The sequence below is a fragment of the Podarcis erhardii genome (assembly GCF_964252035.2).
Source record: "Podarcis erhardii genome assembly, chromosome: Z".
In the NCBI taxonomy this organism is placed as follows: domain Eukaryota; kingdom Metazoa; phylum Chordata; class Lepidosauria; order Squamata; family Lacertidae; genus Podarcis; species Podarcis erhardii.
In genome coordinates, this window is record NC_138504.1 from 45,391,772 (window position 1) to 45,400,162 (window position 8,391).

Below are 8,391 nucleotides of genomic sequence, written 5' to 3' on the forward strand. Positions count from 1 at the left end.
AGGGGGTTGGACTAGATGACCCTTGGGTCCCTTCCAAGATTCTATGATTCTAAATCAAGGGCAGGAAGAAACAATGCAGATGGTTCCCTCTCAATCTAAAATGGTGCTGAGACTCTACTGCCTTTCTTTTTGCTTCCTGGTGGTTTATTGATGAGAAGTGCTTCTTTTTTTTTTTTTTTCTTTTTGCACCATGGTCACTATCAGGTTAACAAACTCGGGCATCTTCTTGAATTTATTATCTAGTTTTTATACTAGTTTTTACATTCCCAGCATGGGAGATGAGATGTGAGGTAGATATCCACTCTCGATTATGTTGGGACAAGAAAACAGTTTATAGTTATTGTTATTCTAATCTCGGAATATTTGGTACTTGGTTTTCTTCAACCATTTGATGCTGTTAATATCATTTTTATATTATGTCTAAACTAAAAGTGTCTAAACTTGGATTGTAAATGAACTAGGCAACTCTATTAAATAGGAAAGAGTTATTTTGGTTCATAGTAAATATTATCCTGATATTCCCCTTATTCAGGAGACACACCAAAGGAAAGCTAAGGGCCCAGATTTGAATGTCAAACCACTTCAGATAAAGGGTGTGTGTGCTGGTATAATTATTAGTGCACAGCCAAAGAGCAATGCTTCAAAATTTAGCTCTCAGATAAGACAGGTTTTTTTGTCAGGATCCCCTAAGACAGTGCATTGTTGTTAAAGAGACAATACTGCACATGGAACTCACTTTTGGCTCAGTCTACAGTCCTAGCAAAGGACAAGGCAGCTTTCTGAAATGTTTACCTTCATCTCCTACATCATTCCTTATAGGTAACCTAGTAGTAAATCTTATGTTCTCAAATCAACTAGGTAGTCTGGTAGCGGGGGGCAAGAAAAAGGTACATTACGGTACGCTGGTTTGACAGCCACGGACAGGAAGTCTCTACAGAGGGTGGTGAATACAGCACATGATATCATGGGCTGTCCCCAGAGTTTGCTAGATAACATCACAGGCGACCGCTGCCTCAGGAGAGCGAGGAAAATTCTTAGGGGTGACTCACCCTAGCCAGCACCTCTTTAATCTCCTACATTCGGGCAGGAGATACAGAAGTATAGTCAGCCACACCAACAGGTTAAAGAACAGTTTTTATCCGTGGGCTGTTGTGCTGCTGATTGGAAAAAAATAGTGGTGCAATTGACTTCCGACAAGCACACAGAGTGTGAACAAGACTGAGTCTATGGGGGGGGGGGCTCGTTTAATTTCACTGCACACAGGTGGTGTAGTGGCAATGAAGGTTTATTTTTATTTATTTTATTTATTATGAAACTCTAAACTTTGACTCCCTTTTACCTAAGTCTAAACTTATTGACTCTTGGAGGACCCAACATAGGGGAGAAAAATATTTCACTTTTTCTTCAGGGAGCTGCCTATCATATTTCCAAATTCATCATATCCTAATCCTAGAGGAGTAGACTAATAAACTCCTCCACTCCAAGAAGGCTTAAGACTGATGTCGGTCCATGCTCTCCTCATCACCATTAGCAGCTTAGATTCAACACCTTCTACCCCATGCTGGAGCCTTAAGTGTTTTACTGACCAAATGCATTGGTCAGGGAGAAAGTACAGATTTCTTAGATATTAAAGATATGGGAGAGCATTAGTATGGGATACTCTGAAGGCAGTGGTGAGAGGACATTTTATAAGTGAAAGATCTAGATTAAAGAAATAAATAAAAATTCATTCCTCACTTCTTGCAGGCATAAAATAATTTAGACTAAATATAAGATTACAGGAAGCCCAAAGTCCTAGGGTATGCAGAAAATTACCAGGTAAATGAGCTGAATTTAAAATGCTAGCAATCCCTAAAGCAGCTGGCTCACTTCAGTATTGGGCCCAAAAGTTTGTGAATTTGGCAACAAAAATTATAAGATATTTGCAAACTTACTCAGGGGAAAAATGGAAACAAGTACTTTCCTTACAATTAAACAAAGGTTTTAAAAAATTGATCCTAATCAGATTTAACATCAATTCCAACACACACACCCATAAAACTATACTGCTGAAACAATTTATATAGATGCCATTCAAAAATATTGAGATAGATTACTAGTGCCCCAGCCTTTAGTGAGGTGTCAGAGGGTAGAGTGCAATGGCTCTGATGGGATCAGTGATGAACCATGAAAACAATAGGTGGTAAAATGTGGGCAATGGTTCCAGATCTCAGGACTGCGACAGACATCTCATTGGAGCTAGGAGGAGGTGCCACAGATGTCTATGCAGATTTGGTTGTTACCACTGGCTGAATCAGGAATATGAGTGAGGAGACCCTTTGTATCTGCTTTGATGGATTTTTATCACTTCCAAATTCACTTCCTCATCTGGGTAGTCAAAGCTGATGCCTGATCTGATTGAGGTGCTATATTCTTCCACTGCAGATAGCCACTTGCCAGGCAGCAGGGTGCTGTGGTTGAAACATGGCCTGTCTGAAGCTGCCAGGACTGAGTGCCGGTCCTCATTGAAAAGACTGATATGCAGATCAGTGACCAGATAGTCATATAGAAACTGCAGCTTGTACTCCTACTTTTCCACCTGATGTCTCTTCTTCATCTCTACCTCCACTTGGTTGCGGGCATGTTTCAACTTCACTTTTGGGACTGAATGCTCAGACACTGACTGGCGCAGCTTCTCCCTTGTTCCCTGCATGTCATGGTCTAGCCAGCAGCATCACCGGCACATCTCCTCAAGTCACTGGGCAATCTAGAGGCAGTCCAGTTCAATGCTGCTGTTGAACTCTATGAACCTGAAGAGCTGGTCCAGGCAGCCCATCAGCTTTGGGCACAGGCAATTCACCATGATGTTATTGGGGCATACAGACTCAAGTCAAGTGAATTTGGAAACACACTGACTCTTCACTGAACAGATTAAGTATATCACTTCCTTAGATAACAATTCGTACTGCTGCCATTCACACAAAGCATCCTCCACCATCTAAGCTAGAAGAAATAGTAACAACACAAACAACAACAATAAAACAACTATTAAAAACCTGAAACCATCCAAGTCTCCCAGCTTGAACAGATTTATGGGAGCTTTCTATAAAGCATTCCAAACTCAATTGGTACCTCTTCTTTCTAAGTTGTTCACAAGTATCTTTTTCTAGAGGGGAAGTCCCTAGCACATGGAAACCAACAAATATTATAGTGCTTCGTAAGCCATTAAAAAAACCTGTAACTAACCAACTCTTACTGACCCATTTTATTGATAAATGTGGATGCAAAAAATCCTGATAAAACAGACAGGCAAGCATGAATTGAACCAAATTACATTAATAAAGACCATATATTATTTATTCACCATAGATATGTATATCATTATTCCCATCTGGCACATACTAAATATTATTCATGGCCTATGCCCAACCGAATTCTACTGAAATACTCTAAGTAGATGTCACTAAAGCTTTTGATTGATTTAACAAGCCTTTTTTGTTTGCTGCATTGACCAGATTCAGGGTATGATTCCCCCTTTGTCAATTTGATAAAAAGACCACATGATTCTACCCATGCAAACATACAGGTCAATTGAAGATACTTTGGGGGTTTTCCTCATCTGCCAGGGCACAAAGCAAAATTACCGTCCATCCCCTTGGCTTTTTGTTGTAGTCATGGAATCAATGGAAATAACAGTTCGTGGTAAATGATATATATTGAACTTCTTTTCAGATGACAATACAATGATAACACCATATCCTCAAATTTTAATTCTGGCCATCATGCAAGAATAATCCCAATTTAACTTGGTATCTGGATTTAAAGTGAATTATGGTAAATCAGAATAGTTTTGCATTCAAACGCCTCCAGAATTAATACATGGTCTCCACAAATTCTCAGTTCTTAAACTGTGTAATATGCAAATTCATTTTTTACACACACACACACACACACACACACACACACATACAAAAGTCTCAAAACTGGAATAAATTATAAACCAATAATCACAGACTTCAAAACTAACATGAGAATTTGGAAAAACCTATATAATAATATAGTAATATTTCAACAGTTAAAATGTTACTTCAGAAAATTTTGCTTCTTTTTCAAATTATTCCTATCCAGACTGCACCATAATTAGGTGACAAAAGCTTATTATATAATTTATTCATTAAGATAATTGATCACAACTACATGCTATTGTATTATTTACCCCTATTGACAGAGGGATATCCCTGCTTAAATGGTATCATTGTGCATCTCATCTTAGAAATATTCGTTATATAATAAATGGACATGAAGAACTACATTTGTTAACCACAGAAATTAGACAATTGATATTTGTCCCTATTGAAATTCATTTTGTTAGCTTGGGCCCAGTTATTCAATTATTTTGAATTTTGATTCTGTCTTCTGTGGCATTAGCTACCCTTTCCAGTTTGGTGCCATCTGCAAATTTGATGAGCATCCCCTCAATTCTTTTATTCAAGTAGTTTATAAATACTTTGTTATAATGTCTTCCCCTCCTGCCCTTTACAAGGGGGAATTTTGTATTCAAGTAGCATGTTTGGCACAGTAAACTTTTAATTTTTGGATCTGTGTGTTCAGAACTCACCTGACCTGATTGAATTTGGCAAGGGAGCTTGATGGGATCTGCTTTACCTTTGCTGTGTTATTTATTCAGCCATCTTTCCCTTGAGGAAAAGAGCTGGCCACCTGCCCCTTGTTGACAGATGCGCTCACTTTGGTTGACTCAACAAGCTTGTCATGTGCTTTCCACATTATGAGGTAGCACATGATTCACTGAAGCAAATGGAAATTTGCTGCTGCTCGAGGTGAGACAAATTCAGTGGGAGAGATTCATAGTGGTGAAATGTGAGCACATTGGTGCTCATATCTGTCCTCTTTGTTTGCACAACCCATTTGCATTGATGGTCCAGCAGAGGATGAACATAGAAACAGGAGGTTGCCTTATATGAAGTCAGAACCTTAGTCCTGATGGGAGCTATTCCCAGCCCTATATGGAGATAGGAAATTTAACCTGAAACCTTCTGTACACAAAGCAGATGCTCTACAACTGAGCTATTGCTCCACCCCAGGAGTAAAAGGAACCTGGACAGGAGAAAGCTAAGAGGCAATACAATAAGGGGCCAAACTGAAAAAGAACAATCAGAAATGCAGAAATGAACCTGAGCTAAGCCTACAAAGGAAGGTTGTTCAATGCAACTTGAATTGAAGCAGGCCACACCTGCAAGGAAAGAGTGGAAGAAAATAGGAAAGAGTGGAAGAAAATAGGAACTTGCTCCCAATTCTTCACAGGGTAAATTGTTTGATGCCATAGAATGTTGTTGCACAGTCCACCTGTTAAAATGGCCCACAGGGGGTGGCAAAGTTTTAGAGCTAGCCCACCTGCTCAGTCCAGTTTCCCACCCTTGACAAAGGTGATGGAACCTGTTACAATTGTACAGGTTCCCTACATGGTTTAGAACCTGAGAAGATGGGGATCTAAATTGTATGAGAAGCCTCCATGTGTAGAAAAAGCTGGGGGGGGGGCGGCTAGCTGGAAAGCTAAATAGAAGCATATTTCTGTATCTCCAATTGCCCTGGGACAAATTCTTTTTTTAAAAAAATAATTTTTATTAAGGTTTTCCAAATTAAAACAAATTAAATCCAATTTATAAACTTTTTCCAATAACTAGGACTTCCCCTCCCCACCCCCTCATGTATTCCAAATCTTCCAAATAAACAATTAGGTTCAACAAATTCTTATCCCCAAATTGCAATCATCCTCCATTACCCAGTTTAGCGTAATTCCCATCCCCCTAAGATCGATCTATTCCCTTCCACGAGTTTCCCCCTTTCAAACATAATACAAAAAAAACAAAAAAAAACATAGAATTAAATAATAATTTTACAACCTTTGGATTCCAACTTTCCCTCCCCTTTTTCCCTGTTACGTTCCTCCTAACCCTCCATCTCTAATATCTTCCTGGAGTTCCCACATTGCGTTAAACCCACATCCCTCTGATTCTTTGCCAGTCTTATTAATTGCGAATGTCCAATCATTAAATTACGAATGTCCAATCCTAAAAGAAGTCTAACGAGAAGAGGGTCCATTTCTTCTATCCAGATTTTTATATCCAGGAGTAGAAACTCCAATTTTAAATCCATAAGCTTGTCAAATCTGGATATCCCAAATATCCCCTTTCCCATTTCTGTCCAGTTCTTGTTATTTCCTTGTTCTTGTCGGCCATTCTCCTCCTTTTTGTTTCTCTGTTCTCCCACAGAAATGTTCTTTCTCCAAAAGTTTCTAATATCCCTGCAGAGGCTTGTTGTTCAGGAACAAAACATTACATCATGATCCTTTCATTTTCCAACAGATAGTTCCATTGTTTCCTATAGTGTGTAGACCTCTGTAGACAAAATAGTGTTCCATTTCTGCAGTTTCCCAGGAGATTAAAAGTTCTATTCAACTGCACAAGTTTCCTGTCAAAAACACATGCAATATCCCTCAGCTCCTCTAGGTGGATTCCCGTAACCAAGTTCCCTTCCAAAGCCCATCCACCAGTCCAAATAGCTTGTTTATCCTTATTTGAACAATTTGAAACAATTTATACCCAACTTATATCAAATGTAACCGGCAAAGTCCATAACCAAGTCTCTGTTACATTCTTCCGTTTTGACAGCTCCTTGACAGCTGTCAAAACCTGTCAAAACCTCTGTTACTCTTCTCCAGGCATTTTCACGAATCGCTCCAGGGGTTCCGGGGGGGGGGTGTTGCTTTTTAATACAAATTCCACTTTTCTCCTCCGGCTCAAACTTCCCTCGCGAAGTTGCTAATTCGGTGAAATAAGGTTACTCTCGATCTTAGTTATCCATTCCTTTGTTTTGGCTCTTCTACAATTTCGGGGGGGGCTGACTTCCTTTTTTCCACCTCCCCCGTTCGCTCCAAATTTTAAAAATTTGTCCCCTTTTTTTAGTCCATATTCCAATTACTCACGGGTTCTTCTTTTAGATCCAAATTTTCAATAGAAGAAGTCAGCGCTCTCCGCCGGATGGCATGCGGCTGCGCTCGGCAGGGATAGCAGAGAACTCAAGCACCACGCTTCTCCCCGGCACCCGATCCGGAGCCTTTAAAAAGGCTCCTTCACGAGTCGGGAGGGCGCTAACGGTGCCAGCCGAGTCTCCATGTCCACGGCCTCCTCTGGCCGTGGTTTTTAAGGGTCCCCGCATCGCCGATGCGGTAGGACCCAGCCCCTGCCGAGCAGACTCCCTCCGGAGCTCGGAGGGAGTCCGCCATTCGGCGATGGCGCCAACCCGGAAGTGCCCTGGGACAAATTCTAAGCAGAGTGGATCCTACTGACATATAATCAAAAAGTTTTATACAGCCTCAGCAAGGAGATGATTCAAGAAATATGGGAACCAAAAAGGAAATCTGCAAGGTTAGTGCTTCAGAAAGAAATAGAGGGAACTCTGTATGAGGCTTCATGAAGGCCCAAAAAGGCAAGAAAGCAGCTGCTGTAATGGAAGAGGCCAGAGAGTCAGATGATTACATTAATAAAATTAAGGTAGGCACTGGCCTTGGACTGGAGAGCAGCCCCAACTTCACTTGAGCAGAAATTTGGTATGTGCCTGATATTTCTAAAACATAAAATGACGCACACAATCTTGCTCTAACTAACCAGTCTGAGATCCAGCTCTTACAAATGACAGAAGATTTTGCTATGAAGTTGGAGGAACAATCAGACAGGGACAGGAGGAAAAAAATTCATCTAAGAGGCCTACCAGAAAATCAGGAAGGGGGGGTGACTGCAAGAAAAACACTGGGGCCTAATTTGAGCATTAGAATGTCTGGCACCTGGTGGGCGGGACTTTGTGTTATGCTTTGGAATCAGCCCCTCCCTTCTGGTGTTCAGTTAAGATCAGTTAGAGAGACCAACTGTCATTCTTGCCTCATTAAGTCATTTTAGTTTCTCTTGGATGGTATGTTATTGTGTTACAATTTTCTTTATTATTAAAGTTTGTTTGACATGCTTACTTTGCTGAAAGAAAAGAAACACTGCTGAGGAAAGGTATGGGATGTCCTAAACTGGGTGAGTGAGGGGATATTCCCAGTTTTGCGAGGAGGATTGATTTTGTTAATCACCTCACCCTCCACAACAATAGGGTTATGGGCCCAGTCTGAAAAGAGAGAAAAACAATGACCACGTATATAAAAGCTGTGAAAGCCCTAGAGCCTTCTGTGCCTGTTCTTACTTCAAGTAGCCATCCTTTATAGAAATTTCAAATGGAGAATGAAAACCTCAGCGCCTAGGACTTGCCAATCGTCAGGTCGGCAGTTCGAATCCCCGCGGCGGAGTGCGCTCCCGTTGCTCGGTCCCAGCGCCTGCCAACCTAGCAGTTCGAAAG

The 8,391-nt window shown here is 40.7% G+C and overlaps 1 long non-coding RNA gene across 2 annotated transcripts; it reads right to left on the reverse strand.

Annotated features, from left to right (window-relative positions):
* Nucleotides 1-2,397: 2,397 nt before the first annotated feature.
* Nucleotides 2,398-4,748, reverse strand: LOC309333868. 2 transcript variants are annotated; one of them, XR_014152732.1, is made up of 2 exons: nucleotides 4,645-4,748; nucleotides 2,398-2,818 (listed from the first exon to the last, which is right to left on the reverse strand). It is a non-coding gene; the product is annotated as an uncharacterized lncRNA (long non-coding RNA). The 2 variants fall into 2 exon arrangements; XR_014152733.1 differs by having other exon boundaries at nucleotides 2,398-2,982.
* Between the last annotated feature and the right edge of the window lie 3,643 nt (nucleotides 4,749-8,391).